Consider the following 24,301-nt stretch of genomic DNA (forward strand, 5'->3'; position numbering starts at 1 on the left):
CGGCCTTCACAGGTGGGAAGAGAATATGAGGTCCCATTGATGTAAGTCAGGGCCTGGCTCTTAAGGCCTCCCTCAAAAGGGACTGAGCTCATCACCGATTTATCAACCCAGGTTCACTGGGACTTGAATTGTGAATCAGAGTTAACTGGGAGCACAACTGTTCTCGATGAGAAATCCTCAGTTCCGGAAAACTTTGCCTTTCTAGTCTGGGAAGGAAAAACAGGGCAGAGACCAAGCAATATCAGGATTTGAAGAGTGTGGAACCCCAACAAAAACTCATAGAGGAAGGGAAGAACAGATTGCTAAAGTGCCTACCATGACCAGTCATTTAGCATCTCATTTGGCCTTACTGATACCTTAACAGATGTCTTTAATTGTGCCCAGATTACAAAGGAACGGAAGCAAAGTAAGGATATGTGACTGAAGGATGAGGAGAAAGATAGTGCCCAGCAAAATTTATCCAGGAGAGAACAGTTCTTGGGTAGGGAAAGGGTTGGTATAGCTGCTGAACTGAATCATCAAGATCTGAGCAGAAGCTCTGACTTATTTTGAGTAAATGATTCCTAGGGTCAAAAGATCTAGGATTATATAGATTAGAAGTTAAAATACATACTAATGCTTCTGGAAGCTAAAGGGCTTAGTTCCTTCTCTCTTAAGGGAAATTGGTACCTCATGGTGTGTGTGTGTGTGTGTGTGTGAGTGTGAGAGAGAGATACAGATTTCAACCTGTCTTTCCATAACTCCTTCCTGTCCTCTAGATCTTAATTGGTGAAGATTTAGTAATTATGCCATATTAACTGAATTCTCATTCTTTTAAAAAGGTAAGTATTGGCAAGTAGTAGTAGTAAAATTTATATTCTCCCAACAAATATTTACAAAAAGTTTGTTGTGGACCAGGTTCCAGGGTAGTTATCTGTTGGAGTTCACGACTGTGGCTGGGCACAAAGGATGAAAGATTACTGAGTCAGTGTCCAATGCGAACTCCAAGAAGGCCCAGAGGGGCAGCCCTTAACCAAGACCCCTCAGCATGAGAGACTCTCCTAAGGACAGCTCTGAACTGAAGGTTTGCAATCAGTGGCTACTAATAAAAAGGGGTTTATTTTATTGCTAGAACCAGGAAGCAAGGCTTAAGGACAAAAGAAAGATGATGTCTCTCTGTGCAGGAATTCCTATAGGCAATCGGGGAAGGACAGCAAGGTCAGGGGACGGTCAGGGTGGTCGGTTACATGACTGACCTTAGGGCCAATGTAGTAATAAATCAGAGTATGGGGGGGGGGAAGGAGGGCCTGAGCACTCATTCTTTAAGGCAGTGTGTTTTGATCCTATTTGGACTTGTGGCCACATAGGCTGTCTTTCAGTCTCTAGCCATGCATTCCAGGAGGTTTTAGGTGTGTGGCTCCAAAAGTCCCTTACCTCTGCATATCTATCTCATACGTACCTGTGCCCAGTTCCTCACATATCCCCCTTTTTTGTTTTATACACATATTAGAGGTCAATCAGTCCTCCCATCTGCCTAAAAAGGGCTGCGGTGAGAGCTAAAGAAATACAAAAAGACACTCTCAAAGCACATGGGAGGCTGGGAGGTCAATGTCAGAGTGGACAAAGACAAACTCTGAGATAGCCACTATGTATTGGTTGCACACAATAATCAGAGGGAGTATCAGGTGACTCATAGGGCGGTGGTAATCTTATGTTGATGAGGATCTTAGGTTGATGAGGACAGTGAGATGAGCAAAGCATTCTTGCACTAGTAGGTGGGAAGAGATAGCAGCTAATAAGGAATTTGTGCGCCCCCCAAACCTTTCTCTTTATTATTACTACTCAGTTCTCAAGAAACCAGGATGTCTTCAGCTGATGTAATCTTGCCCTTGAGCATCATGGCATCATGGGACCATTGAGGCCTCAGCTGTGACCAGAGGTACACGGAGTTATGTCTCTGCATGTCATAGCAGGCCCGCCTGACAAGAAGACACTAGACCTCAGACAGCTGTAGCCACAATTTAATTATGAAATGATTTTTCCTCCAAAATTATCTAGAAGGGCTCTTGACATACATGGGTTTGGGAAAGAAGGCCAGGGTGAAGGTAGGAGGGATATTGGGCTTGGTGAAGAAACATCGTCATGGCTTTAGCATGTGGCTCTTAGAACTGCAAGAAAGAGTAAAGAGAAAATTATTTTAATCACTATAGGAACCCAAATGTGAAGGTTGAAACCAGAGAACCAGCTTTTGGGATTCACCACTAGGCAATAGCATTGAGGTGATCTAAAGTAATATTACTGGCTTCTAGTTGAAATTTGTATAACTGGATCTGTAGTCAGCACTGGACAGTGGAAATCTCTCCATTGAGATCAGCATAAAAAGCACCAAGGAGCATACACTGGAGTTTGTCCCAGGTTTCAGAATGATTAAATGGAATTGGAGTGACGACACAGTGGAATGGTAACCAGCATCACAGCAGGGCCTACTGACGTGTCTGAAGAGCTTGCTAATGTTTGCTGAGCCATCTGACAGGTGCTTCAAGGGCATCAAGTCTTTGTAAAGTTTCTTTATCAATATAGGTTTGAGTTAAGAGCTCAGAAGTAACATTTTGAAAATAACCACATGTGGTTTGGGTAGTTTGGACGGAATGAGTTAGGGCAATGGGTGCTGTGGCTACAGTAGCTGCCAGTGGCATCTCTGCTATAACGTCCCCAAACCGCTTTTGCCTGACATATTCAAGTGCTGAGGTAATTTGTTCAAGAGCAGAGTCACCCACCCAATTGCATGTAAAATTGTTGAGGAGCTAGGCTTTAGCCCTTAGTCTAAGTATTGTAATATGAGTAATATTTAATTGAGAAATATTATTATTGACACAGGGTGTTATGGCTTGTGTGTAGATATCCCCTCAAAGCCTCATGCAGTCAGAGGTGGAGCTTTTTCTGAGGTAGCTGGATCTAGTGAATGACTTTGGGATTGATTTATGGTGCAAAGCTAGGCTCAAGGGCACTGGAATTAAGGGTGTGAGAGCTATCCGCCCTAAGGAGTCTAGATAAGAGGGCAGAAAGATGCTATTAAAATCATTTGTTAGTTCCCTTGTTGCCTTTGCTGTCTTCTGGCACCATGAAATGTTACCCTTCTGCCATGTGCCCCCTACTTGGAGCCAGCCAATCATGGACTGAAACCTCTGTGAACTGTAAGTCAAATAAACTTTCCCCCTTTAACTTTGGGTGTCAGGTATCTGGGGGAAAAGTTTATTTGGCTCACAGTTCATGGAGGTTTCAGTCCATAATCATATGGGTCCAAGGCAGGGAGGCTTGGCAGAGGAGAAACTGTTTATGGTAGCCAGAAGGTAGCAAAGCAGCAAGGGAACCTTAGCATCTTTCTGCCCCTTTTATCTTATTCACACTACTGGGGTTAGGGTAGTGCAACATCATACACTCTAGATTCAGCCACCTCTAAAAAAGCCACCTATGATCGCATGAGGCTTTGGGGGGGACATCTAGACCCAAACCATAACATTAAGACACATGGAGTGAGCCATGTGGAATTTGTAGGCAAGGTAAATCACAGAGATTGACTCCTGCCTGAGTATTAGATTTTATCAATTATGGTTGTCTTAGAAGTTGAATCCCTGTAGAATGTTAATAGATAACAGTTATAAAGTTTTACAGAGAAAATTTAAGATCAAGGGCAGTATGTTTTAGCATAATAATCATGATAACATTACTATATTAGAACTGTTAGGTTTTCTTATCTTTGAAACACATTTAGATGTTCATCTTAGTAGAGAATAACTTTTTAGTCAGTTATCATTCTCTAATTCCAAAATATTAAATGACATTAAGGAAATGTTTACCTAATTTATCTTTATCCATTCTGTTATCAAAGTGACATTTAACTAGAATGAACTTGTTTATAGATGTACTTTATAGGTTATTAACCTCTAACCTTTTAATTTCTCCAGTGACATTACCTGGATTGCACAGTGTCTGGGTATCTTTAACTGTTTAATTACATAACAATCACATAAACATAAACATGAAAAAGTATTCCTATCATCTGGCTGGCTATATCATGCTGGATTGACATGCACATTTCATCACAAATAGCTGAAACACAAGTAAAGGAAAGCCAGATGCTTGAGCCTAAAAAAATTTATCACCATAAATCATCAACATGATAATTTTTTTTTCAGTTTTGTATATTTGAATGCCTGTACACTTGGGAAGCACAAATATAAATCTTAATATGTCATGAGGTTAGCAATATTTAGATTGCAGCTATAGAGAAATATATATATTTTGTTTCTACTCTTAAGACAAATTTTAGACTCTTTTAACTGGTTTTGTGAGATGTAACCATATTGACAAGAATCTTTACAGCTCTGATGAGTTTTGGAAACAGTGTTGATGACTACAAATAGACTTATTACCCAGTATACAAATGCATCTCAATTATACAATAACAAAATGCTTGTTTAATCAAAGCCAATAGGTATAAGTCAACTTTAAATGTCAGGACTAATTCTATTTTATTTTATTTTATTTATTTTTTAAATTATTTTTTTAAAGAAGATTATTATTTACTTTTTTTTTTTTTTTTTTTTTTTTGGTATTGGAGATCGAACTTGGGACCTTGTGCTTGCAAGGCAGGCACCGGAACCACTGAGCTAAATCCCCAGCCGTAATTTTATTTTATTTATTTATTTATTTTTGTGATATCAGGGATGGAACTCAGGACACTGCACTTGCCAGGCAGGTGCATCAGTCTGTGCTACATCCCTGGTCCCAGGACCAATTTTATTTATTTATTTATTTTTTATTTATATATTAATTGGTACATTTTAGATATGCAATACATTTACATTTATCATTGGGTATTTGTACCTGAAAATGATGTATCTTAGTTCTTATTTTTTCCCCATTACCTGTGCACCCTTCACCCCTTCCACCCTTCCCTATTTACATAGACTTTGTTTCCATTATTTTTTCTTTCACATAATTTTTCCTTTCTTTTCTTCCCTTTCCCCTTCCCCTCCCACCACCCCTGCACGTTTGGACCTTTTCCTATTTCATATTATCAATTATTCATTTTAATCATTTTCATCCTTATTTACACTTTCAGTTTCTCACACTAGAGATACTATTCGGTATTTACACATGTGTATCCTATTTATTTCACTTAAGAGTATGGCCTCAATATGCATCCATTTAGCTATAAATGACTCTAGTTTCTCATACTTTATGGCTGAGTAGTACTCCATTTTATAAAAAAAACACATCTTCTTTATCCAGTCTCTAGTTGATGGGCACTTGGGCTGTTTCCAAACCTTAGCTATTACAAACTGTGCTGCTATAAACATAGGTGCACATATATCACTGTGGTATGATTCTTTTAATTCTTTGGGGAAGATACCCAGCAGGGGAATAGCTGGGTCAAATGGGACCTCCAGCCCTAGTTCTTTGAGGTATCTCCATACTGATTTCCACAGTGGTTGCACCAGTCTGCACTCCTAGCAACAATGGAGAAGGGTTCCTTTCTCTCTACACCTCCGCCAGCATTTGTTATTGGTTGATTTCTTGATAGCAGCCATTCTTTGTGGGGTGAGGTGGAATCTCAGTGTTGTTTTGATCTGCATCTCTCAAATGACCAGTGATGTTGAACATTTTTTCATATATTTATTTGCTGTTTTTACTTCTTTGAGAAATGTCTGTTCATTTTGGATGCCCATTTTTGAATGAGGTCTTTGAATTTGGGGGCTCTGATTATTTTTAATTGTGTATATATTCTTGATAGTAGACCTTTGTCTGAGGTACAGCTGCTAAAAATTTCTTCCCATATTGTAGGTTGTCTCTTAGCTCTGTTGGTAGTTTCTCTTGCAGTGCAGAAGCTTTTTAATAAAATGAGGTCCCAGTTGTTCATTCTTTGTGTTAACTCCCATGCTACTGAAGCTTTGTTCATAAAGTCTTTTTCTATGCCAATGTCATTGAGAGTTCTACCTAAGTTATTTTCCAGCAAGTTTACTGTTTCTGTCTTGATATTTAGCTCTTTAATCCACTTTGGTCTTAGTTTAGTGCACAGTGATAGGTATGGGTCTAGTTTTAATCTTTAGCAGGTTGAAATCCAGTTTTTCCAACACCATTTATTGAACAGGCTATCTTTTCCCCAATGAGGGTGATTGGCTCCTTTGTCAAAGATGAGGTGGCTGAATATGTCTGGAGTTGTTTCTGCATCTTGTAATCTATTCCACTGATCTTTGGGTCTGTTTCTTTGCCAGTACCATGCTGTTTTTATCACAGTAGCTTTGTAGTATAGTTTCAAGTTGGGGATTGTGATACCCCCAGCCATGTCTCTGTTGCCCAGAATTGCTTTTGCTATTCTAGGTTTCTTCTGCTTCCAAATGAATTTTTGGATTGTTTTCTGTAGTTCTGTGAAGTATATTGTTGGAATTTCAATCAGCATTGCATTAAATCTATATAGTAGTTTTGGAAGTATGGCCATTTTCACTATATTGATTCTTCCTACCCAGGAACAAGGGATATCTTTCCATTTTCTCATATCCTCTTCGATCTCCTTCAGAGTGCTGTAGTTTTCAGTGCAGAGGTCTTTTGCTTCCTTTGTTAGGTTGATTCCTAGATATTTCATTTTTTTAGATGCTATTGTAAAAGGAATTATTTCCCAAATTTCTCTCTCAATGGGTCTGCTATTTGCAGATAAGAAGTCTATTGTTTTTTGAGTGTTAGGTCTAGAAGACTTTTGAATGAGTGTTTTGGATCTTCTATGTAAAGTATCATATCATCAGCAAATAATGTCAGTTTCACTTCTTCCTTTCCTATATATATTCCTCTTATTTCTTTCTCTTGTCTAATTGCTATGGCTAATGTTTCCAGAACAGTATTGAACAGGAGTGGTGATAGTGGGCATCCTTGTCTTGTTCCTGATTTTAGCATGAAAGTTTTCAGGTTTTGACCATTTAGTATGATGTTGGCTGTTGGTTTTTCTTAGATAGCCTTTATCAGGCTGAGATAAAGACCTTCTATTCCAATTTTCTGTAGGGTTTTTTTTTTATCATGAATGGGTGTTGGATTTTGTCAAATGCCTTTTCTGCATCTATTGAGATGATCATATGGTTTTTGTCCTTGGTTCTGTTAATATAGTGTATTACATTTATTGATTTATGGATGTTGAATCATCCTTGCATCCCTGGGATAAATCCGACTTGGTCAGGGTGTATGATCTTCTTGATGATCCTCTGTATTCTGTTAGCCGGTATCTTGTTCAGGATTTTTGCATGTATGTTCATTAGGGAGATTGGTCTGTAGTTCTCTTTTTGGGTTGGGTCTTTCCCTGGTTTCCCTGGTTGGGATCAAAGTAACACTTGCTTCCAGGAATGAATTTGGAAGCCTTGCTTCCCTTTCAATTTCCTTGATGAGTTTAAAGAGTAATGGTGATAGTTCTTCTTTAAATGTCTTGTAGAATTCAGCAGTGAAGCCATCAGGACCTGGGCTTTTCTTTGTTGGTAAAGTTTTTATTATATTTTCAATTTCACTCATTGTTATTGGGGTGTTTAGAATTTCTATATCTTCTTCACTTAATTTTGGCAATTTGTATGTATGTAGGAATCTGTCCATTTCTTCTGTGTTTTCCATTTTATTAGAGTAAAGGTTCTCGAAGTAGGTATTGATGATTCTCTGGATTTCTGCTGGATTTGTTGTGGCTTCACCTTTTTCATTCTTAATTGCATGGATTTGAGCCTTTTCTTTCCGTTTTTTGATAAGGTTGGTTAAAGGTTTATCGATTTTATTTATTCTTTCAAAAAACCAACTCTTTGATCCATTGATTATTGGTATCATTCTCTATGTCTCCATTGCATTGATTTCTGCTCAGATCTTTATAATTTCCTTTCTTGTAAGAGCTTTGGGTTTGTTATGCTCTTCTTTTTCTAGGTGCTTGAGGCTCTGCATTAGGTTATTTAACTGAGTTCTCTCTGTTGTCCTAATATGGGCATTCACTGCTATGAATTTCCCATGTAGAACTGCTTTCATTGTGTCCCACAGATTCCTGTATGTTGTACTGGCATTATTATTTACTTGTAGAAACTGTCTAATTTCTTCTTTAATTTCCTCTGTGACCCATTGGTTGTTCAGGAGGGTGTTGTTCAATTTCCATGTGTTTGTGGGAGTTTTGTGGTTTCTTATGTTATTGATCTCCAATTGTATTGCACTATGGTCTGATAATATACAGGGGTTAACTTGAATTCTTTTACATTTACTTAGATATGTCCTATGAGTTAGCATGTGATCTATTTTGGAGAATGACCCGTGTGCAGATAAAATGAATGTGTATTCTGATTTTGTGGGGTGGAACACTCTGTAAACATCTATTAAGTCCATTTGTTCATAGCTTGGGTCAGTTCTAGAATTTCATTGTTAATTTTTCTTCTAGTTGATCTGTCTATTTGTGATAAAGAGGTGTTGATGTCCCCCACTACAATTGTATTAGTGCTTATTTGGTTTTTCATGTCCATTAATATTTGTTTTATATAGTTGGAAGCATTCGTATTTGGTGCATATATATTTAGGATTGTCATCTTTTCCTCTTGGATTGTTCCCTTCACAAAGATGTAGTGACCATCTTTGTCTCTCTTAATTAGTTTTGGTTTGAAATCTATGTTGTCTGCAAATAAGATTGCCACGCCTGCTTTTTTCTGGGTTCCTGTCGTGTGGGGAACTGTTTTCCATCCTTTTACTTTCAGTGTATGGATTTCCTTTTGAGTTAGGTGTGTTTCTTGTATACAGCATATTGCTGGGTTTTGCTTCTTAATCCATTCTGTCAGTCTATTTCTTTTGATTGGTGAATTGAGGCCATTAACATTGATAGTTATAATTGATAGATATTGACTCATCCTTGTCATGATGTTTTACGGTTGTTGGCTCTTTTATTTCTTATTTCCCCCCCTTTCACTTTAGTGTCTTACCTTGCATGATGCCTTCTCTCTGCTTGGCCTCATGGAGTTGTGACCTTCATTGTCTTTTTCTAGGATATTGCATAAAATTGTTTGGAGTGCTCATTTGGTGTTCACAAAATTTCTCAGGTGTTCTTTGTCGTGAAAGTATCTAATTTCCCCATTGATTTTGAAAGAGAATTTTGCAGGATACAACAGTCTAGTTTGGAAGTTATTTTCTTTTAGGGCTTGAAATACTTCACTCCAGGCTCTTCTTGATTTGAGGGTTTGTGTTGAGAATTCTGCCGTGATTCTGTTGGGCTTTCCCTTGTAGGTGATTTGTTTTTTTGCTGTAACTGCCTGTAGAATTTCTTCTTCTGTTGGGTCTCTGGGATCTTGACTATTATATATCTAGGTGTAGATTTTTTTGGTCATGGCTGGTTGGAGTTCTATATGCCTCACCTATCTGTATGTTCAATTCTCTACCTTTGTCTGGGAAGTTTTCTACTATTACTTCTGTGAACAGTTGTTTTATGTCAATTGTACTTTCTCCTGTTTTTGCGTGGACTCCTATCAGTCTTATGTTATTCTTCTTTGCATCATCTAGTAGATGTTGGATTGATTTCTCATGGTCCCTTAGTGTCTTTAAGAAATCTCTGTTTTCACGGTCCTTAACTGCAATCCTGTCTTCTATATCTGATATTCTGTCTTCAGATTCTCTTAGTCTGCTCTGCATGCTTTCAATGGAGTTTTTAATCTCCTGAATATCTGTTTGAATCTGTTTCATGGATTCTATTTCTTTCTTATGTTGGGTAATCATGGTTTCCATTTCTTTCTTAGGCTGGGCATTCATGGCTTCCAGCATGTTTCTGATCTCATCTATTTTCTTATCTGTTTCTGCTCTAGAGCTTCTAATCATGTCTTTCTCTCTGCTTACCATGTCTGTATTTATCTGGGAGATTATTTCTGTTTTGAATTTTTCTAGAGCCTCATGCATCTGCTTTGTTACTTCTTGTGCTATCAGTTCAGGGTGTCCAAGTGGTTGCTTATCCGACTTTTCCACCTCATTTCCCCCAGAATTTCCTTTTTGTGGCATGGAAGCCTGTGTTTGTGCCTTGCTTAAGTGTCTTCTCATATTTGTTTTTGGTACTGTCCTTGGTTTAATTCCTGGGTTGATATTTCAAAATTGCTTAATGTAGGTATCTTTGTTGCTTGTGTTTAAAACCCTTGTGGAATGATTGCTTTTCAGATGTGTCTTCCAGATATAGCTAGTGTTTGGATTTTGAGGCTCTAATGACTCTGAGGGTATTTTATTTTCCTTATACCAAGAAGGAAAACCAATTAGATCAATCACAACATGTTAGCCCAAATGACATAGTCAGCAATACCATAGCATCAAGCACAGCTTAGAAAATGACAATTTGTGGTAGTTATTAACCTATCACATTTAACTATGTGAGTTAAATTAAAACCAAGAACCAACCCAACATAAGTTTATAATGAATAAACTTTTCAATATAGCATCTTTCCCCTTCGGGGTGGGGAGTTAAAAGGAGTTGGGGAGGGAGGGACAGGTAGAAAGAACAGTTAAGATTAGCGGTGAGGCCAGAAGATACAGAAAGATCACACAAACTCTAAGAAGTTGTTAAAGGCAAGAGAAAAAGGCAGAATGAAAGAACAAAGATGTGAATAGAATTACCTAACAGCAACAGGGAGGCTAGATACCAAATTTACTTTCCTTTAAACCTAATGATAAGAGAAGGAAAAAGAGAAGAAAAGAACAATAAGGGAGAAATCCGAATTCAGTGCATAAAGGAACAAATGGGGAGATGAGGAGTAATGTGGGACAGAGAGACAAGAGTGAAAGAGAGAGAAAAAGAAAAGATAACGGAAAGAAAAGTAAAAATTTGAAGAGTAAAAAAAAGTAAAAATTAAGAATTGAAAATAAGAGAAAAAAATTTATTTTTCTTTTTTGCAAAATAGCAATAAAAATTATGGGCCTCCTTTAGGGTGTGTCTCTGTTGTCACAGTAGGCAATGTAGGAATCTGTGTGCATATACGAGTCAATGAGCCTCAGCAAGCCAGCAGCAGACCAAGTACAGTGGTCTGATGTGCCTTTATTGTAGAGATTCTCTTTACTTTTCTGCTGAGCTTCAGTTTTCATCGAGGAGCCTGAGAAGCCCTCTTTCTGTTACTAACTTCTGCTCTATCTTGTGGCCCTCAGGACAAGGGTCTTTATAATCTCCTGTGCCTCTGTAGTGTGGGACCGGGTAGCAGAAAAGCCAGAAGGCCCAGGAGCGCAGGGCGGTGGGGGGGTGGGGTGGTGGACTGGGCCTTGGAGGCGCCTGCGCCTGCGTGGTTAAGCGGACCGCACCGTGGTGTGGGCGGGGCCCTGGACAGCTGCGGAGCTTCAAGCTGCTTGTCTCACCTGGTTGGTTGCAGCTTGGAGAGCCGAGAATTCTTAAAGTATTTAGAATTCTTTATTTAAACCCTTACGGCAAATAGTGGGAGCATTGGAGTTTTCATTTTAAATGGAATTACATCAGAAGCACATTTGAAAAAAATATATAGCTATGTTTGTCAAAAATGTAAACAAACTTTGGAGCTCTTGCTTGTTTCACTCTTACAATGTGGTAGAGACAGCCAACTTCTTGCATATTTTAAATCTAACTTAAAGAACAAATAAATTGGGGAAACAATGATCTGGGTTGGTGACATGTACCAAGGTTACACGGCAAGGAAGAGGAAGGCCAGGCTTGAAGCCAGGACTTCAAACCTTTATGAGTTACACATGCTTAGGATTGCCAGCTCTTACGGGAGACACAGAGGACAAATCACCCTGCTGCTTGTTCTCAGGAGTGGGCAGGAAAGATCCATCGCTTGCTTGTGTCTGTCACTATATTTGGTGCAAAACTTGGGTTGTGGCAGTGTCAGCTCAAGAGTACCAGACAAGGAAGATGCAAACAGAGTGGGAAAGGAACCGGAAGGGTACACGTTCATGCCACTGAAATATACTGAGGGCCGTGGTGCCTGTCTGTGTTTGTACACGGGACAGAGGGCAGATAGGGGGTGGGTTTTGAGGGGACTCCTAAGTAACAACCTCTCTTCCTCATCCAAGTTCAGGACCAACTAAGAGATAAACCCAGGAATTAGGCAGCTAGAGATGAATTACCACTCAGTACTGATAAAACTGGTTTGGAGAAAGTTATTTAGATTTTGGATCCTTTGGGCCTCCTGACACTGTATCTCAGAACTATACAGCAAAAACCATAGCTAGACAACTACTGGCCTCTCCTAGCAGTGCCTATGCTGAAAAGGTAGAAGGGCTGAACTGTCCACCTTTTGAGAGGTCCTCTTCTCAAACTGACCAATCAGGCAGTTCACTGCTCCTTCCGAGAGGGATGTGTAAGGGACAGTGGAAGGAACAAGTGGAGGGGGACCATGAATGTTTTCTGTTACTACACAGAGCACAAATGTTGCCTACCTGTGCGTTTTTGCCAGAGCTTGGCAACTTGGGGCACTTTCCATTCTGCTGCTGACCGCCTGCCTTGTATAGTGACAAGGACCTCAAAAGTCCAGAGTCAAGGTGTTTAAAAAGTTTCTGTCCTGAACCCAGGGGTCTTTCATGAGGCTCAATTCAACACAGAAGCTCTAAGTTTTAAAAACCTCTGAACTGAGGCCAAAAGTGCAATTTGCCTTCCATTTAGTTATGGAAGGGGGAGAAGGAACAGAGAAGCCAATATTTATTGAGCTCTGGGTGTTCCAGGCATTATGTTACATGTTTTACATTGGTTATCTCATTTTGTCCTTGGTTATTAGTGCAATTTCACAATTGTCTGCAGAGCAGAGCATTGATGGGGACGAGTGGGGAGAAGATGTGAAGGCACGCACTTGAGCTGGTCCTCAAAGGATGATCTAGTCTCAGATTTACTGCGGGGGGGGGTTGTGATATTCTGTCAGGAAAAGGGGCCCATCTGCTGATCTGTGATTTAAAATTCCTCTGTACTCTACTTACTCAGCCTTGGAATATTCCTCCACTTGTAATTCTAAACATCTTCTGTGTCTATGGCATGTCATTCGCCTCTGGTACCTAAGCCTTAAGTCAGGCTCGGGGCCATTTTCAAAATTGTTCCATTATATTTCTCCATGTTGTCCAGGGTGATCCTCAGAGTCACTATGAATAAAATAGGAAATTTTGTTTTTGACATTTTCCCCAACCGCCAACCACCTTCCAGACCCTTTTCTGTGTACGGTCTGTTTCTCTCCCTCATTTTCTCTGCCTGTCTTTTTTTTAACAGCAGCACACAATCTTACTTCTGCGCTTCAAAACTTACCTACTCTGTGCCCAAGTCTCAGAGCGACTCATAATGGATTTATTATTCCATTTACATAAATGTTTATGAAATTCAAATAATCTAAAGTGATCTAAGACACTATCTCAAAATAAAATAAAAAAGGGCTCGGAATGTAGCTAAGTATGAAGGCCCTGGGTTTGATCTCCAACAGTGCCAAACAAACAAACAAAAAACTTGTCAAATTGTACCCTTTAAATACATTTAGTGAATTGTATATTAATTATACTCCAGTAAAGATAAAAAATATAGGCAGACTTGTGGCCCTGTGCCACTGAGAATTGCTCAAACTTTTTGTGAAGCTAATTTGGCAATGTTTTAATAAGATGTGAAAAGATGTTCAATTTTTGTTTTTCATGGGAGAAGTGGGGGAAATGCCCAGGAATTCAACACAAGGGAAATACTCAAGGAAATAATACAAAAGAAAGAAATGTCTTTATTATTATGGTATTATTTACAACTGTGGAACACCAGATGTTATTTAGATAGTCTACAGATGAGGACCAATTGTAATCAATGGAATTAGATATCACATACAGTTGAATCGAATGACTATGTCTGTTTGGAACTGAGTAAAGTCATTTAGTTAAAAAGTAGCACATATGGATTATACTCAAGAAATCTATTTTGTTATGAATGGATTACTATTGATAATGATTGTAATATAAAGTGATGTGAATAGCTGATGTTTTAGGTTTGCTTTTTTCTTATATCACTAATGTATTTAATTCATCGTATAGGTAATAGAATAAATAATATTGATATTACAGTATTTAAAAAATACCTTATAAACTGATTATTCAGTGAACAGAGAACAAGACATTCCCATAAATTGGCACTGTTTGGAGAGATTTCAAAAGCCACATCTCATGTGTAAGACCTCCCTCACTAAGCCACTGTGACACCACTAACTTCTGAAATTGTCCTCTTTCATAGTGCTCCTTCAAGTTAAGATGTTGAAGATACCTTAACATTGCAACCTTATTACACGACAAAGTGTTCATACAAACATCCTTTTAATATCTGTTGAAGCTGTGGGGATGTCACCTAATTTTTGTTAATGGTAATTTATGCCTTCTAATTTTTTTCTGATATATCTGACTAGAGCTTATCAAATTTTCTTGATCTCAAAGAATCAGATTTTGGTTTCATTGAGTTTCTCTATTGATTTTCTGTTTCTTAATTGTTTTGTTTTGATCATTAATGTTCTTTTTCTTCTGTTAACTTTGGATTTAACTTGCTCTCCTTTTTCTAATTTCTCAAGGTGGAAACTGAGGTATTATTTACAACTATGGAATACTGTAAGTTATTTAGAAATCTTCTCTTTCATCTACTTTAGACATTTATTGTTATAAATCTCACCTTAATACCATTTTACGGCATTTCACAGATTCTGATACATTGTTTCCATTTTAATTCATTTCAAAATATTTTAATTTCTCTTTTCATATTTTCTCTTACCTGAGAGTTATTCAGAAGGATGTTAACTTCATTTCTGAATATGTAGGGCTTTTCCAAATATTTTGTTATTAATTTCTAATTTTATTCCACTGTGAACAGAGACCACATGGAGACCATGGCTAAATTCTTTCAAGCTTTTATCTTAGCTTCTTTGTACCTGATATTTTTTAATCGCAGGCTGCTTTTAGTATTTTCTTTTTGTCCCTGGTTTTGAACAATTTGGTTGATATATTCTTAGGTGTAGATTTCTTTGTATTTTTTTTTTTTTTTGGTTTGGAGAAACTTTATTTCAATGTAATTCAAGTAGATATTTAAAAAAGACAATATTTTTTAAAAAACAATCTTCTTACCTCTATGAAAAATAAAATTTCATAATAAATTAATTAAAGAATAACGTTAGTTAATACACTGTGTGCCATAACTTAAAAGAATGGCCAAAATGTTAGAGTACAAGTCATAGACAAAAAAGTCTCTTACAAAAAAGAAACAAATAGATAATAGCACAAAACTTTCTTTTCAATGAACTAAGAGGGTGAACCGGTATAAATAAAGCAAATTAGCATATATATTGAAATATTTTTGAAATTTATTGAATTTATTGTACATAGTTTCTAGTAAATGTTAAAGAAAACATGAAGAAAAAGAAGATAGAGAAATATGAAGTGGGGAGAATGAATAATTCCCCAAATTATATATTCCGTGGCTTCTTTGTATTTCTTTTAATGGGTTCTGCTATGGTTTGGATGTGGTTTGTTTTCCAAAGGTTTGTGCACTGGATGCTTGGTCCTCAGTATGGTGATGTTGAGAGGTGGTGAAACCTTCAACAGATAGAACCTAGAGTGATATATCTAGGTCACTGGGGCATCATCCTGAGAAAGGTTAATGTTGGTCCTGCAGAGTAAGTGAGTTCTCCCACAAGTGAGTTGTTACAAAAGAGCAAGTCTGGCCTCTGACTATCTCTTCCTTTCTGTCTTCCCATGTGACTTGCCTTCTTACAGGTGCTCCTGCTATCGTCACATCTGCCATGTTGTGCTGCTGCTAAGAGGGCTCACACCAGAGGCTGAATGGATGGGGTGACCCAATTTAGGATCTGCAGTATCTTATCTGTTAATTCCATCTGGGCAATTTTCATATCAGACACTGTAGTTTTTGTCTCTATAAGTCTGGATTTTTTTTCTATCTTCCACTTCTCTACTTAATTTTATGAACACATAGAACATAGTTACAATAGCTGTTTTAGTGTCATTGACTGTTAATGTTAACAGTTAATTCATGATATCTTATGACATTTGTTTATCAGTTTCAATTGATTAATTAATCTTCTCATTATGGGTCACGTTTTCCCACTTTTTACATGCTTAGTAATCTTTCATTGGATGGTCAGAAGGTGTACCTTGTTAGATGTTAGATATTTTTACATTTCTGTAAAAATTCTTGAGGTTTCTTCTAGGACACAGTTAAATTATTTAGAGAAAATTTGATTCTTCTAGGTTTTCATCTAATTTGTTAGGTGGTTCCAGAAGAGTACTGGTGCTAAGGTTAATCAATCCTCTTCCCGGAGGAATACTTTGTGAATATTCTACCCAATACCTGATGTAGTATGGGTTTTCTATCTGGCTGGGGAAAACAAGCCCTATTCCTGGCCATGCGTGAGCACAGGGTGCTGTTCCCTTTAATCCTTCTGAGTGAGTCTTTCCCCACACAAAGCTCTAGTGAGCATCCTGCTGAATGCTTGGAGGAGACCCTCTGCAAGACTTTGTGTGTGTTTCTCTTCTTCTGTACTCTGTCCTGAGAATGCTACATCTTGGCCTCATAAAATCTCAGTTCTGTTTTGACAACTCTGGAAGTCTAGCTTTAGTATGGGATGCTCTTCCCTGTACCAGATCCTAGACTTTCTTTCAAAGAAGTAAGCTATGTTAGTTATATGGCTCATATCATTTGCTTTTGTTTCTCAGGAATCACACTGTATTTCACTAATTTCCATGTTTTGTAAATCATTCTTTCACATAATTTGCCTTTTTTTTTTCTATCCTGGGGGGTAAATCCAGTGTTTATTATTTTGAGCTGATGGGAAGTAGAAGTCCTACCAATGGCATTTAGAATTTATCTATGCTAGTTTGATCATCTGTAATATTGGATGATTTGTTGGTTTCAGTGGCCTCTGCTGTACTCATGTCATGCCTAAGCCCATTCATTTGTGGTTCTAAACTTTCCACCAATTTTCCCAGGGCAACTGCTTTGTTTCGCTGTAATCCTATTTATTTTTCCATCCTTAAGCCTGATGTGAAATGATCATAGGGTCCCATTTTACAAGTTTCTAGGCTGTGGAGGGCTAAAAATAGTGGCAGAATAGTGACTTCCTTTCCACAAGTCCTATGTCTCCACATAGTGGCAAGTGGCAAGGTGGGCCAAGGGCTATGGAGTGGGAAACACAGAGTGGGAAACACAGAGTGGGAGATCCCAAGAGATGCTTATGAATTACAGGCTTGAAACTAAATGTATATTCTTTCCAGAAACTTATACTACATACTTATTGGCAAAAAGAGTATTTGCAGGGGTAATTAATTAAGATGAGACTAGCTCTCACATCTAATATAACTGGTGTGCTTAGAAGAGGTGAGACAGAGATTCTGACAATGGGATGACAGCGATATGAAGACAGACATAGAAATTGGAGTGATGCTCCTATGAGTGAAAGGAGTGCCAAAGTTTGCTGGCCATCACTGGAAGTGAGCAAGAGTTAAGAAAGTATTCTTCCCTAGAACATTTGGAGGGAGCATGGCCCCTTCCAACTTCTTGATTTTGGAATTCAAACTTCCAGAACTATAAGACAACAAATTTCTATTGTTAAGCTACACAGTTTAGAGCAATTTGGTATAACATCCCTAGGAAACTCACATGAGCTGGAAGAGCCAAGTGAAGGGTAAAGGCACTTCAGGAAGAGGGAGGCCAAATGCCTCTTGTTCTGGAATGGGTCCCTTGTTCTGGAATTGGGTCCAGTGTCAGAGCATTCCTTAACGTTGAGCTGATCCTCATGGTGAGCTATTTTCTGCCCAGGGGTCCTACTGGAAGAACAACAACCGTTAAGTTTGTTCTATGACAGTTCCAAAAAGAAGAGTTCCCAAGGTGCTCTACTCTGAATTTTTAGGTTATAGATCTCCAGACCAGTGCTGACCAGAAATTTACCAGATTGGGTCCTGGAGATGTGGGTGAATTCTCTTTTTATCTGTCTCTGTTCTTTCTCCATTTTTTTCAGATACATCCCCATTTCTCCAATGCTAAAATAAAAACAATTTTTTTTTTTTTTTTTTTTTACAAATTGTTGATTTCTAGGCAGCCTTGCCTTTGAAACAATCCATGATAGATACTGATCAGCCACTGACTGTTAGAATTGTACACATGTGTTGAAAGGACATATCGTACTTCATAAATATGCATATTTACTATGTATCAGTTAAAAATAAAAATATATTAAAGAAAATAAATTGATCAACCACTCTTACAGGAAAAATGTAGTTTTATTGAATGAAGCCTTTTACTAGGTTTGGCAATTCACTTTCTCTGTGTGAACATATCCTCTGGAGAATCGAAACATCTGACAAATGCATATTAAAAAAAATTAATTATGCCTGCCATTGGGAGTCATTATGTCATTGATTTTAAACTGGGTGCACATTAAAATTATCTAGGGAAATCCTTAAAAACTGCTGCTGCTCAAGGTTGCATGCCCAAAATTTTGGTAAACTTACCTTTAGGGTGGCTCTTCCCCTTTAGTATTTCTCCAGGTTCTCGGGTGATTTGAATGTGAAAGCAGGTATCTTAGCCAGGTTCTAGGCGCTGAGAGGCAATACCCAACACACACAAATTAAAGGAGGAGAGGTTTATTTTTGCTCATGTTTTTAGTTCATGGTTGGCTGGCTTTAAGGATGGCATGGTAGGAGGGCGGGTGAAGGAGAGCTATTCACATCTTGGCCAGGAAGCAGAGAGCAGAGGGAGGAGCTGGGGAGGGAGAGGTGCCCTTCCGGGTCACGCCCCCAGGGAACCACTTCTAACTATGACCCACCTCCTAACAGCAAGTCAGCTGTAGCTTCCTCATAACTTAATCACTTTGCAAAAGCCCTGCCCCCGGCACGAGGTTCTGGAAGACATCTAGATACAAACGGTAGCAGCAGAGATGTGAGCTACTGTTGTGGATAGGTGCTTATGCAACTGTTTTTTTTCCACATCAAGACTGAAGTAGAACAAAGTATTTGAAAGCATATACTCACTCTAGAATCAATGCCACCTGTGAATCCCAACTCTGCTATTTCATAACTGTGTAACCTTGGGCTGACCTAATCTCACTGTGGCTAGTTTTCTTCTCTGTAAATAGGAGTCATCGTTACATAATATCCATCTCCTAAAATTGTTATAAAGGTTAAGTGAGTTAATATGTGCAGTGATCTGGAACATCATCTGTTAGTTGTCTGTGGTTCTCTGGTGACATTTCCCTTACTAAATGTCTGAACTGAAATTAATTTCAATGGCTGAAAATTGCTCTAAAAGTGCATTAGTTTTCTGTGGCTGCTATAACAAATGGGCACAAAAGAAGTGGCTTAAAATAATAGAAAAAATTTCTGTTTTTATTCTGGAGGCCAGCAGTCTGAAAACAAGTAGGAACCTATTTCCTTTGCAAGCACTAAAAGAAGGTCTATCCTTTATCTCTTCCAGCTTCTAGCGGCTGGTACCACTCCTTGGCTTGTGGTCTCATCTCTCGCATTCATTTTCACAGTTCCTGCTCCTCTGTGTATAATTTTCTTCTTATGCCTGTCTTGCATGTGATTGGATTGCATTTGGAGCCCACCTGGATTATACATGATAAGTTCTTTCTCTCAAGATCCTTAATTTGATCACATCTTTCCTCATATAAGATAATAGAGTTTTTTTTCTGTAATAAAGTCAATATTTACATGTTCCAGGGACATAGACCCATCTTTGGGGGGAGTGTATCATAATTCAACCTACTGCCCAAGTAATAAAAAGTAAGTGAATGTGATACATGACTGACTCATTCTGTGTTTAGTCACCTTTACACTTGGCCTGCACATCCCCTTCTCAATACATCCCAAACCATCGTTTACATAACAGGTAGCATCTGAGTATATAATCAAATGAGTATTCACTGCCATTTTGTGGTTGTTTTCTGACAACAGTGTAGGCAAGTGGGTTATGAACTCAGGAGACATGCTGGTGCACTGTCCTCTGGTATACAAAGCATGTCTAACAAGGAAAGGCCCCTTGGTGTGTACAGCTCTGAAGAGAATAAATAATTTTATCTAGTTTATGCTTAAAAGCAAAGCCCAAACCTCACTGATCTTGGCTTATTCTCAGAAAAGTCTGATGTTTATTTCAAAGGAGAGCAATGTGATGGTGCATTAACCAGGACTCTTTTAGTTCCAAGTGACAGAAAAACCAACCTTAAGTGAAACTCTAATTAATGAACTCTTGAGAGTAAGTGAGCTTCAGGCTCAGATTGACGCAGTGTTCCAAAGATACCATCAGGGCCTTGTTCTCTCTCCAGCTCTTGGCTTTACTTTTACTGGAACTTTTCTTAGAAAAGCTGTTCTTTGAAGGTGGTAAGTCAGTGGAAGTATCTAAGAACTTATATCCTCTCAGGCTGAAGTCATGTGGCCAAAGTCCTAGAAAGAAAGTGAAATCTTATTGCGGTTTTATGGATCACCTGAGACAGCCAGTGTGATAGGACTGTCCCCTGTCCTAGTTGTCTGAGGAATCTGGAGAATGTGACTCTCTTAGCACATGGGCTAGATGGGGGAAGGAGGTGGCTATGTGGTGAAGGACAAGTGACATAGGAAGGGAAAAGCATATTGGGCAACAAATACAACAGATGACCACTGTAGATGCACTTAGGTTCTTGGACTAAAAGTTTAGGCAATCAAACTTGAATTCTTTTGAAGGGCACATGGGATGTTTCTCCTCCAATTTTATATGCTAGTCAAAATTTCCCTCTCCACTTGGAAATGAGTGAGCGGTTTTGAAACAGAGGACCCCCATTTTAATCCTATCTATGCTGCCCCTTTGCAGTTGAGCAACTTTAAGCAAGTCACCTTATTTACAGAGTCAGGATAGATGCACCCTTATCTGGACCATCTATCACCAGGAAGCATAAACAGAACAGGCCTCCCTGGAGACAATTGGGATCACATGCTAGATCTGTTTTTATTTTTTTGATTTTTTTGAGACAAGATCTCACTGTGTAATTCAAGCTGGCCTTGAACTCACAATGTAGCTCAGGTTGGCCTCGAACTCATGGCGATCCTACTGCCTCAGCCTTCTAAGTTCTGGGATTACAGATGTGTGCCACCACACCTGGCTGTTTTCAATTTTTTGAGAAACCTCCACACCGTTTTTCATAATAGCTATACTAATTTATATTTCCATCAGCAGTGTGTAAGGGTTCCTTTTTCTCCACATTTGCCGTATTTTGTCTTTTTGATAATAGCTATTCTAACTGCAATGAGGTACAGGAAGACAAATATTGCCTGGTCTCACTTATATGTGAAATCTAAAAAAGAAACACCATAGAAATAGAATAACGATTACCAGAGTCTAGAAAGAGTGGGAAGTGGGGGAGGAAGATTAGGGAGAGGTTAGTCACTGGGTAAAAAGTTACATTTAAATAGGATTAATAAGTTCTGATGTTTTATTGCATAGCAGGGTGACTATAGCCAGGAATAACATGTGGTATATTTCAAAATAGCTAGAAGATTTTGAATATTCCATCACAAATAAATGATAAGTGTTTGAGGTAATGGATATGTTACTTACCTGACTTGATCATTATATGTATAGACATATATCAAAATATCACAGTGTATCCCATAAATTTGTACAGATATTAGTCAACTTTCCTGTCACCGGGACAAAATACCTTAAAGGAAGAGAGGTCCAATTTGGCTCATAGTTCCAGAGGAATCAGTCCATGTTTATCTGGCTTTAAAGCAGAAACAGAATGGTAGAATGATGTGGCAGCCAGAAAAGAGAGAGAGAGGGAGAGAGAGAGAGAGAGAGAGAGAGAGAGAGAGAGAGAGAGAGAGAGAGAGAGAGAGAAGAAGATCCTGGGATAAGAATACACCCTTCCAGTTCACACCTCTTCCAACGAGGCTCCACCTTGGAGAAGCATAGTCAGCTATGAACTCATCAATGGACTAATTCACTGATGAGTGTAGGACCCTCATGATCCAATCGCCTTCCAAAAGCCCCGACTCTGAGCACACAAAACCTTTGGGGGACATTTTAGATCTAAACCATGACAGTTATTACATGTTAATTTAAAAGAAAATAAATTAAAAACTTTAAAAGAATTTATTAAAATATGCAATTAAATTTTTATAGGTATATGAATTTTCTAGATTAAGTTTTATAGTTAATTTCTAACTTTATCCTGTTATGATCACAGAAAGAGATATTTGTCTAAGTCTATTGAGACCTAATTTGTGGGCTAACATGTATCATGGAAAGTTACCTAGGTGCACTTAATGAGAATGTGTGTGCTGCTGTTGGCTCAAGTGTTCTGTATATATCTGTTAGATCTAGTCTGCTTATTATGTTAAGTCTTCTATTTCAGTGCTCAATAATTTTCATCTAGTCATCTTATTCATTTTTCAGAGTGGGGTACTGAATTTTCCAAAGACTATTGCAGAGCTATTTCTCCTTAAATAAAATTTTTGCTTCATATATTTTGATGATTTGTTATTAGGTACATAAACGTTTATAATTATCATATCTTCTTATTCTATAGAACCTTTAATATTAATGGTGTTCTTTCTTATAACCTTTTTTAAAATTTAAAGTCTATTTTAACTATTATTAATATAGCTATCCTTGCTCTCTTTTTATTTTTATTTGCATGAAATGTCTTCTTCCATGCTTTCATTTTCTTCTATTTGTGTCTTTGTATCCAAAGTGACTCTTTTGTGAGCAGCGTATATTTGAATCATTTAAAAATTCTATCTGCTAATCTCTGTCTTTTGATTAAAATATTTTAATCCATTCACATTTAAAGTAATTACTGATAAGGAGGAAATTACTTTTGTCATTTTGTCATCTTGATAGTTGTTTTCTATCTGCCTATAGATTTTTTTGTCTTTCATTTTCTGTATTTCTGTCTCCTTTTGTGTTTAGTTGGTTTTTTTGATAGTGAAATGTTTAAATTCCTTTCTTGTTTCCTTTTGAATATATTCTACAGTGATTTTCTCTGTAGACACCACTGGGATTACACTTAACATCCTAAAGCTATAATACTCTAACTTAAATTTACATCAGTTTGATTTCAAAAACATACAAAAACTGCTCCTTTAATAGCTCTTTCTCTACCCCTTTTGATTGTTGAAGTCACAAATGACATTTATACATCTTGTGTCCAACAACATAAACTAATAATTCTTTGAAATACATTAGTCTCCTAAATTACATAGAAAACAAGATGGGAGTTTCAAACCAATGTAATGGTACTAGTTTTTAGATTAATAATTGTTTTAAAAAACTCTATTAGTATCTTAATCATGTAGAAAATAAGAAGTACAGTATTTACCACTGTTATAATACTGCCTTTTATGATACCTATGTTTTTATCTTTATTGAGATCTTTATTTTGTCACATGGCTTCTTGTTGTTCTACAGTGTTTCTTCACTTTCATGTGCAGAACTCCCTTCTGTATTTCTTGCAGTGCAAATCTGTGATAGCAAATTTCCTCAGCTTTTGTTTATCTGAGAAGATCTTAATCTCTCCCTCATGTCTGAAGTGTAGGTTTGTCAGATATAGAATTTCTTTTTTTCCCCATTAAGTTTATTGGTACATTTTAGGTATAAAATATAGTTACATACATCATTGGGATCTTGTACCATTACAAAATGTTTCTTGGTTCTTATTTTTTCCCCTTCCCCTGCCCTCCCTTCACCCCCTCCACCCTTCCCTATTTGCAAAAGCTTTGTTTCCATTTTTTTTCTTTTCTCATATTTTTTCTTTTCCCTTCTTTCCTTTCCCCCACCTCCCTACTTCCCCTGCTCCTTTAGACCTTTACTTCCTATTACACAATATCAATTATACATTTTAAAAATTATAATATCAAGATCTAGGAGACATTACCACAGATTTTACAGAATTTAAAAGGATATAGAAAGCATATTACAAAAATCTGTTTTGAAATAAATTTGACAACTTCTGTGAAGTACCTTGGAAGACAAATTAATGAAACTAACTCTGGAGGAAATATAAAATTTGAATAGCACCTATTAAAGAAAGTATATTCTTAGTTTGAAAACCTACCTATATGACAACAACAGGCTCATATACATTTTAACCAATAAATTATATCAAACATTTAAAGCAGAAAAAAAGGAACACTTCTCCCCTCATTTTAGGAAATCAACATTGTGCTAATACTACAACTGGATAAAGATAATAGAAAAAAGTATGAACATAGATAGAAATTTGTTTAACAAAACAAACTCTTAGAAGTCAGATCTGGCAGGATGTAGAAAGTGGTTTTGTTATAGGGATAGCAG

At 37.6% G+C, this 24,301-nt stretch overlaps 1 protein-coding gene and 1 long non-coding RNA gene across 2 annotated transcripts in view; one reads left to right on the forward strand and one right to left on the reverse strand.

Moving 5' to 3' along the window:
* Srd5a2 (steroid 5 alpha-reductase 2) overlaps window positions 1-24,301 on the forward strand; it is a 64,513-nt gene that overhangs the window by 1,042 nt on the left and 39,170 nt on the right. The gene's annotated exons all lie outside the window — the stretch shown is intronic.
* On the reverse strand, window positions 1,983-18,739 carry LOC106008898 (uncharacterized). Its single transcript, XR_001183060.3, has 4 exons — window positions 18,487-18,739; window positions 17,636-17,802; window positions 12,940-13,098; window positions 1,983-2,147 (listed from the first exon to the last, which is right to left on the reverse strand). It is a non-coding gene; the product is annotated as an uncharacterized LOC106008898 (long non-coding RNA).

Source organism: Heterocephalus glaber, unplaced genomic scaffold (assembly GCF_053883595.1).
Source record: "Heterocephalus glaber isolate CG9 unplaced genomic scaffold, H.glaber_assembly_v1.0 deba00001457, whole genome shotgun sequence".
Lineage (NCBI taxonomy): Eukaryota > Metazoa > Chordata > Mammalia > Rodentia > Bathyergidae > Heterocephalus > Heterocephalus glaber.